Here is a 10276-nt window from a genome sequence, read left to right as displayed (position 1 = left end):
AAATGGTAAATGCAACTAGATTAAGCTAAGAGTTAAAGTAGAAAGGGTTGTTCAATTGGTTTAAAAGGCACTAGGGTAATGACTTTCACCTAGGTGGTTAATTGACGGTTATTTGAATCTAAGACATGATTGACATAATTGGGGAGTATGATATAACCGTTGCACGATATTGCTCACTCTATACCTCTCGGTGGTTCAAGTAATTTTGCCCGAATTGACTTTCTCAAGACCAATTGGGTATGCAAATTTGCACAAGCAACTAGGGTTCAAGTCGGGTATTACTCTCTCGAGGTTTAACCCTTTAATTGGGGCTATCAATCTCTTGAGTATGCCCTAATTCCTTGTTGGACCAATTTCGGAGACTTAGGCTCTCTTTCTCAAGAAGAGCCCAAATCAACTAAACACAAACTAGTGTTTGCAACCACTAATTCAACCATTAACCATGAAATTGGCCCAAATATCAAACACCTATAGTCAATTTAGCCCTAAAATATAAGACCCATCAATTACCCACACTAGGGTTGAGCCACAACCCTAGCTTATGTGTCTAGCTACTCATAATTGATGAAGAAAAACAAAAAATAGATGAAGAAGAACTCATATTAATTAATTGCTAAGTTAAATAACAAGATTTAATGATGAAAAGTAGATAAAATTGCCCAAAATAGCTAAGAATCTCGAACCCACTAGTGTAGCTGATTAATTACAATATATGATACCCTAAAAATGGGAAAAGAAGCTATTTATACTAAGCTAAAAATTCTGGACAAAAATGCCCATGCGGGGTTAGTGCGAATTGCACAAAATGGTGTGCGGCCGCACTAGGGCTCTGAATCTGAAGATCTGACTCTCTGAACTCAGGCACTGTGGCCCATAGCGAATGGATTGCGGCTGCGGAGGCTTCTAGTGCGGTCCGCACAAAAATGGAATGCGGACCGCATTGCCTTGAATCCTTGAAACTGGCACCTCTCAGATCTTGGGTTCTGCGGACTGCACAAATCCTAGTGTGGTCGCATTGTCTTTGTTCCTTGAAATTCATGCTCTCTGAACCTCACAGTGCAGACCGCACAAAATGTAGTGCGGCCACACTGGCCTTGCTTTTCCTGAGCATTGTCTTGTCTTGGTACTTGTGCAAGTTTCACTCCTTTTGAGCTGATCTTTGACATCTTGTCACTTTGTTGATTAAACCCGCAATCAATCACAACTTGTGAGCCTTTTGGGACTATTTTGTATTAATTTCTAATCAAAACATAAGCAAGAAGAAGTATAAAATGTGTTAAAATTCCTAGTTATCAACTCCCCCAAACTTAAGTTTTTGCTTGTCCTCAAGCAAACAAAATAAGACCCGCCTCTTAAGGGAAAATCCAAGAAGTTTTCAGCTGACCTAAAGTAACCTTATCTAGCATCAATTGGGACTAACAATTGCCCTCGATACAAATAAATCATTAACAACTTTTACTCTTTGAAACACCATGGATTAAGTGCGACACAAGAGCATCAAGAGTTGGCTCAACATATCAAAGGACTCTTTCTATTACTTTGGTCATTGTAGAACCCAAACTCACACATCTTTAACTCTCCCTAAGCAAACCTCACCTTTTAGAATAGTGGCACTCAAAACGAGGTAATGGAAGTTCACTCATCTCTCTCAAGAAAAAGCCACAAGTTCGGCTCTATGTACCATATGCTTGCCCCTTATGTGAGTATCCACTAATGTAAGCTTCATTCGACTCAAGATCATATATGGCTTTTGTGGAGACATTGTGAAGGCTTTTGGTTCGGGGTAGAAAATGTTTTGGTCTAAGTAAGTTCCATCTTCCCTTAAGCACTTCTTTTGATTCATTTGGCACACATTCACTTGACTCTTTGAGTCATTTCACTTCTTTCTAAAGGGTTAGAGAGACACACTGTCACTCTTTCTTATGTATTTCAAACCTTTTCTCCTTTTTCAACTTTCCACACCTTTCGTTCTTTGCTTTTCTTGAATCCTTTTTTATTCTTTTTCACATTGAACATTCTTTTTGTCTTTTTGCTTTTCTTTCTTTTTCATTGTCTTTCCTTTTCTTCATTTTTGTGCCTTTTTACCACTTTGTTGCAATCCTCGTCTCTCCCCCCAAACTTATACTTTTGCCAAGTGCTAAAGGAAATATCGGGTACCAAGAGAGGGTATCTTTTAGAACGGGTATAGGCTTGTATCATGGTTTTTGAAGGAAGAAGGTCTAAGGCTCAAAAGGGTTGACTATGGATCTTATCATTGATAGGTTATGGAAGTGTTCAAGATATAATTTGGACCAAGGGGAGTCGATAATCATGTCTCAAGTCAAAATTCACTTAGAATTTCGCCTCAACAAACATTCAGGGAAAGTTCTAGACCAATGGCTCGGGACATGAACTTGTAATACGATTACTCACCACACAAGCTATGAGATTGCTAGAGACACAGAGTCGGGGGCCCACATTGACCTTAGATAAGATTTGAGCACACAATGGTCCCGAAAAACCACTTGATGATTATCGGTCAACACAAGTGTCTCAAGGTCACTACTTTCACCATCCTAAACACAAATTGTTTTTGACCATAAGATCAATGGCAAATGTGCTAGGCCCAAGTGAAGCTTTGCTTGAGGCACCCTTAACTACTAACTACTAAAAACGAAAAGAAAAACGGACTCAAACCCTTAAGAAGGTTGTCACGCCATCCATCATTGGGAAGATCCATCCGGTTCACATAACAATCCACCTTTGGAAAGAACCGTGACATTAAGAAAACCAAAGGCTTATTGCAAACTTGAGAAACAAGAAGCTACAAATCACAAATAAGAAGCTAAGAACGAAAAATTTGCGGAAAGTAGAATAAATATATATCAGAGGGGATTTGAATATACAATAGATGGGATGAATATGTACAATGTAACATAATTTATATATAGACCCAAAGTAAAATAAAAGTGCGATAAATGTACGAAATGTTAAAATTGTAAACAACCCAAAGGTGATGTTTACAGTTGTCTCAAGAGTATCCCCCCCACATATAGTATCAGTGCTTGTCTCCATTTTTTATTTTCCTTTTCTATTTCCTCCTTATTAAGTTCAATAATCTTCTCCCCATCCTTAACAATTGGAGAAACAAAACTCAGATTCATACCCCTTGCCGCCATTTTATTACCCGCAAACAAAGTTTTCGATTCCTTCACTCCAGTAGGATTAACTTCCCCCTCTCCCCCCTTCACCAATGGTGCTTCTTCCTCTGGTTTTTTCAATTTTACCTCCAAATTTGGCCCATTTTTTATTCCCCGTGAATTAAACTTCCCCTCAATTATTTTCGTTAAATTCAAACACCTTTGAGCACCAGTTGCTATATCTACCTTTGAATTTAGCCCTTGTTCAGTATCACTTACTATTGCATGGCTCGTATCTGCACCCACCTGTTGCATCACTGTTCCATTGGTTATCCGTTGAATTCCTCTCCTAGAATTCGAGTTCATTTTCCCTGTGCCTTCCACCCCAGTGCTCGTCAGAGTTCGGATCTCCTCCCCCCTAATTACCAGAGGTGGCCAAGTTTCCATTGCAGCTCCCATTTGTTCCATAGAAATTATTACTTACTTTGCTCCTCCACTTCGTTTAATGGCTTCACTTGTCTGTTGATGGCCTGCCTGAGCCTTCTCAGGCTCCTTCCTCGGTCTTCCTCTTCCCATTTCCGGCTAGGCGCACAATAGCAAAGCATGATAATTATTCGTATGAAGAAAGCATTTCTATGACGAATTATTTAACTTTTTTGAAAGTTTATTACTTACGATATTAAGTTTATGCACTTGACATTAAAAAACATTTATACAATAAGATAAGATCATTTATAAGATTATCATAAATCTATTAGATAAGCATTAATGACAATCTTGTAAAAATGATAATATATAACTTAACCCATTATTTATTAGGTCGTATACATAATGACCTAATTTGTCAACCAAAAATTGAAAGGAGGAGTTTTGAAGATTCTTAGAGCTCGTTTGGACATAAGAAATTTTTTCCTTTTTTTCAAATTTTTTTCTTTTTTTCCGAAATCAGCGTTTGTTTATAAAATTTCCAATTTTCACTTGAAGATGCATTTTAAAATTTTTTGAAAATTTGAAAAACTCCAACTGCATTTTTCAAATTTTATCTAGGATTAGAGAGATACGAAGAGAGAGAGAGAGAAAGGAAGCTTCTAGCTTCTGTCACTTGAAAAAACTTAACTAAAAATGAAGTGTTCAATTACACATAGGCTATATGGGCCAAAAGCTAAAACCGACCCAATGACTGAAATAAACGAGTGCATAAATACAACAGTGGGCTTCTGGGCCCAATATAAAAAAAATTAAAGGAAAAGAAAAGAGGTCCAAGAAAGTAACATTCTCCTTATACTCCTTATACAACTTAACACCCCCCCCAGCAAGTTGGAGGGTGAAACAACTCCCAACTTGCGAATATGAAGATGATGGACAACTCAACCAAAGGCTTGGTGAACATGTTAGCTAACTGAGTAGCACTAGAAGTGTGAAGTAACTGAAGCAGCCCCTCATTCAGCTTGGTGCTAACAAAATGGCAGTCCAGCTCAATATGCTTGGAGCGTTCATGGAAGACAGGATTCTTGGTAATGTGAATGACATCCTGATTATCACAAAAGAAACGAACATGAGAAGAAAGAAAAATGCCAAAGTTAGAAAAAAAGTCTACAAACACAAGTTATCTCAACTGTGGCCTTGCTTATGGACCTATATTCAGCCTTAGCAGAGGACAAAGACACTACAGATTATTTCTTGGATTTCCAACCCACAAGACTACCACCCAACAATATGCAAAACCCACCAACAGATTTTCTACTATTCGGGCAAGTACCCCAATCATTATCACAATAAACACTCAGAGATAGATCAGAAGCGTTGTTAAAGAAGATACCAAAGTCAGGAGTACCCTTAAGGTACTGGAGTAACCGTAAGGCAGCTTGCATGTGAGGAATGCAAGGTTTCTACTGGCTCAAATGCTACACTGCAAAACAAATGTCAGGCGATTGAAAAATAATATCACACATTGATATGTGTAAGTCTCTGGGTTAGGTAAGGGATCACCACAATCTGCTTTCAATTTCTCATGCATTTCAAGAGGAGATACCACAAAAGAACAATCAAAAGAGTGAAACTCTGAAAGCAAATCATGGACAAACTTTTTCTGATGAAGTAATACACCATTCTCAGAATACAAAACCTCAATATCCAAGAAATAATTGAGTGTTCCTAGGTCTTTAATTTTGAATTGATCATGGAGAAAGGCTTTGACAGCAACAATTTCACACAAATCAGTCCCATTAATGATAATATCATCTATGCAGGGAGTCTAAGGCCTCATTTGTTTTTTTAAGATTAAGACGTCTGAATCTGAATACACATCTGAATATCAAGATTTGTAATAAGATTAAGACATCTGAATCTGAATACACATCTGAATATATTAAGATGTTCATTAAGATCGGAATAGAAATAGTTAAGATTATTTAATTTTTAACATCTGAATGTATAAAATTTATCTTTATTTGAAAATTAATAAACATAAAATTCAAATGAAATAACTAATCTAATATTCTATCAATAAAATATATAGTTTTTTAAAATACGATAGTTGTTGGTAGTGATGGCTAACGGGTGAATGCCGACTAGAGGCGGTGGTTGGTGGTAGTTTTGGTTGATGGTGGTGGTTCATGCTAGTGGCTAGTAGTGATTGGTAGTGGTGGCGATTATAATTGAGGATGGTGGTGGTGGTTGGTGAATAATGGCAGGTGGTGGTAGTAGTTGTGACTGAGGAAGATGGTGGGTGGGTGGTGGTAGGTTATAATGATGGGCAGTGTCGGCTGTGGTTGTTGATGGGGCGGTCAGTGGTGGTAGTTGAGGTAGATGAGTGTTGATTATGGGTGAGAATGATGGTGGTCGGAGTGGTAAGGACAGTGGATGGTGATGGTCGATAATGGTGGCGGCTATGATTGAGGATAATAATGGCGTGGTGGCGATGGACGTGGTGGTGGGGAGGGGTGGGGATGGTGGTGGTGGTTTAGTATGGTGGTGGCGGCGGCATGGTGGTAGTTGATAATGATAAGCGGTGGCGGCAGTTAAGAATGAATATGTGATACCATCTTAATGAAATTAAGTCTCTGTTATAGATCTTAATCATACAAACCTATTCAGACCCATTAAGTGGTTATAAAGTAAAAAAACAAACACACTTAATGATTAAAATCTAAATAATTAAAATTCAGACTTTAAAAACAAACGTATTTAATGTCTGATATCTGGATGATTAAGATTCAGACCTCCATTAAGTGCAAACAAATGAGGCCTAAAATTACCAAATCATCATCAGAACCCTTAGTAAACATGGAGTAATCATTTAGGGAATGCACATACCCTCTAAAAGACAAAGAGTGAGATAATTTGGCATATCATTGCCTTGATGTTTGCCTTAAACCATATAAGTATTTCTTTAGTTTGCAAACCAGAGAAATAGAAGAAGATTTGGATGGAACAGCTTGTGTGAAAGAAGAAATAGATAGACCAAGCAGAATTTTCATAAATGCTTATTCATCTAAATCCCTATGTAGAAAAATATTATTAACATCTAATTGAAATAAGGGCCAATTTTGTTTAACAGCTACATCAACTAATATTTTCACAGTGGAAATTTTAACAGGTGAGAAAGTCTTATAAAAATCTATGCCCTCAACTTGTGTGTCACCCCTCACCACAAGTCTAGCTTTATATCTTTCTATACTCCCATCACTTTTGTACTTAATTTTATATACCCATTTGCAACCAATTGGTTTCTTGCCTTTGGGTAATTCTACTATATCCCAAGTTCCATTTGCCTCCAATGCCTCAAACTCTTTTCTCATAGCTTCCTGCCACTCAGGGATAGCTACTGCCTAAGAATAGGTATTTGGCTCAAAGACATGAGGTTCACTAGAGATAGTTGTAATAGAGGAATTTGCAGATCTGGAGCAAGTAGATGGGATTGTATAGATATAATCCTGCAAGTAAATAGGAGGATTATGAGGCATAGGACAACACCTAAAAGGAGGAAAATCATATTCAAGATTGTAAGGAGGAAGGGCAGATTCAAGTTGTGGAGAATAAGGAAAATTAGGAGAAGAAGAAGATCTAGGAGAGGAGAATGCGATATCCCCAGGCATTGTAGAAGAAGGGGAAATTCCAGAATTAGAAAAGGGATTAGGTACTTCAGGTTGTATAAGAGAGAAGTGATCATGAGATAAAGTAGAAGTTTGCTTATTAGTGTGATCAAAACAGGCAGAAAATGGAAAATTAGTCATAGTAAGAGAAACATAATCACATTTAAGAAAGGAGAATATATGTTCATGAAATACAACATCTTTAGAAACAAAATAGTTTTTATTCTGCAAGTCATATAACTTGTAGGCTTTCTTTCCAAAAAGATATCCTAAAAATACACAAGGAATAACTCTAGGTTATAGCTTATCTCTATGAGGTTTTGGAACAGTGGAATAGCTCAAGCAACTAAAGGCTCTAAAGTTGGAGTAAGTTGGGAGTTTGTTATACAGGACCTCATATGGGCTTTTGTCCTTTAAGACACTAGAAGGAAATCTATTAATCAAGTATGTTGCAGTTAAGACACAATCTCCCCAGAATCTAATGGGGAGGCCAGATTGGAAAAGAAGGGCTTTGGCAGTCTCCAGAAGATGTCTATGTTTCCTTTCCACAACTCCATTATGTTGTGGTGTATAGGACAAGTGGTCTGATGTATTCCCTTTTCAGAAAAGAATTTGGACTCCACAGTGCTGGATCCTAATTCTAGGGCATTATCACTCCTTACGGTTTGAACCTTCAATTGAAATTGGGTTTCAACCATAGCAATAAAGGCTTTTAGAAGGTTAAAGGCATTGCTCTTGGCTCCCATCAGATGGGTCCAAGTGGCTCTTGAAAAGCCATCATCAATGGTTATAAAATATCTGGACCCTGTATATGTAGGTGAATGATAGGGTCCCCAAGTATCAATGTGTATTAACTGGAAAGGTTTGGTGGTTTGGATACTGCTATCAGGAAAGGGTAATCTAGTTTGCCTGGCTAGAGGGCATATTGGGCAAGAAAAAGATTGTTTAGAAGAGAGTAGCAGCCCAAACTTAGGAATATGTTTCATTCTAGAAAAAGGAACATGCCTAAGTCTATAGTGCCAAACCACATCCATTTTGTTTATGTCATTCAAATTTACATTAGTAGTCACATGTCTCTCATCAGAGGCAGCAACATTTACATTTGTAATAGCCTTTACAATTTTATTTATTTCAGGTAAAGCACATACATGAGAAAAAAAAAAGAATTATCAATATGAGAAGAGATGGATGTGGCACTGTCAGAAGTAACAGGGGGTAGGAGAAGTTTGTAGAGATTGTGATCCAGTTTACCAAGAACCAGAGGCATCTTCAGAGAAGGGGCCTATATAGCATAAAGAGTTCTAGTAAACAGAACAATTCCATTGTATTGATCTAGCAATTTATGAACAGATATGAGATTATATTAAAAAGAAGGAACATAAAGAATATGATGAATTGTGAAATTTGGGAATAAAGTCAAAGATCCCACTAAATGAACTTTCACTTAATAGCCATTAGGTAGGGAAACTAGACAAGGCACAAGTAGAGTTTGTAAGTCAAAGAGTAGGTCCTTATGTGAGGTCATATGATCAGATGCTCCAGAATCTATAATCCAAACAAAACTATCTACTTGTGACAACATACATGACTTGAGCAAAATACTTTCTGATAGCAGATTACCAGCAAAGTTAGCAGAAGCCATAAGAGCAGGAGTAGAGGAGGAATCAGCAGAAACATGGAATTGTTTTAGCAACATCATTAGCTGGGAGAATTGATCTTGTGTGAGACCAGGAACCATTGAAAAAGTACCAGATTCAAAAGATTTGACAGACTCAGAACCCATATTAGAAACCACACTAGCAGGAGGACCAGGAGAATTGACCTCAACATGAGCTGCAGTCTTTCTACTTCCAAACCCCTTTGTAAATTTGAAATTATGAGGATACCCATGCAGCTTGTAGCATTTATCAATAGTATGACATGGTTTCTTACAATACTTGCACATAAGTGACTTGTGAGCATCAAAATTGACTCTAGAGCGAAACCCTTGTTTGGACACCCCAACATTGAAAGAAGCAGATGTAGGGAGAAACTGAGGAGAGGTAGAAACCTACCTCTGCTTCTCATCTGACAACAAGATACTATAGACAGTGCTCATAGAAGGGAATGGTTAATCATAAAGATGTTACTCCTAGTTTGCACATATGTATCATTGAGACCCATAAAAATTAATACACTTTTTGGACATCATCATCCTTCTGATAATCAGGTATAAAACCAAATGTTGTTGCAGACCTCTACTAATTGACATAGCATTAATTTCAACCTATAATTGCTTTATCTTATTGAAATAGGAGGCAATATCAAGAGAGCCTTGAGAGATGTGAGCTGTCACGACCCCAGTTCGCCCTACGTGAACTATCGTGATGACACCTAGTCTCTACGACTAGGTAAGCCTAACAATTTGCGGAAAAGGAAAAATAACAGATAAAAACTAATAGAAACAGCGGATAAACATAATGAAAACATTTAAGATGCCACTCGGCATATACAAATACACACTTTCAACTGAAAAAATCTCCCGAAACCCGGAATCTCATGAAATCACGAGCTAAGGATACTACATAGTGCTCTAACTCCAGAATGTCTAAACTAAAGTAAATATAGAAGGGCTATAACTACAAGAGAGAATGGAGAGGGACTCTTCGGTCTGCAGACGCGACAGATATACCTCGAAGTCTCTGAAGAATCGCCTCGCCTCAAGGATGGTAGGGCTGAGCCGAAGAACCTGGATCTGCACATGAAAAACATGCGTAGGAAGGGTATGAGTACACCACAACGGCACTCAGTAAGTGTCAAGCCTAACCTCGGTCGAGTAGTGACGAGAAAAGTCAGGGCCCTACTGGTTATAGATGAAAAACAAGGAAAACAGTATAGAATACGACAATATAATTTAAGTGCTAACAGTCTATAACAAATAAAAACACAGAAGGAATCTAACTCAGTATACAGAAATAGCAACAGGGGATCTCCCTGGATACCGTCCCGTAGTCCCAAACATAAATGTCCAGAAGATCTCCCGGGATACCGTCCCGTAGTCCGAATCATAAAGATGCAGGAAAA

Source organism: Nicotiana tabacum, chromosome 5, assembly GCF_000715075.1.
Source record: "Nicotiana tabacum cultivar K326 chromosome 5, ASM71507v2, whole genome shotgun sequence".
Lineage (NCBI taxonomy): Eukaryota > Viridiplantae > Streptophyta > Magnoliopsida > Solanales > Solanaceae > Nicotiana > Nicotiana tabacum.
Note: the sequence above shows the minus strand (reverse complement) of the source record.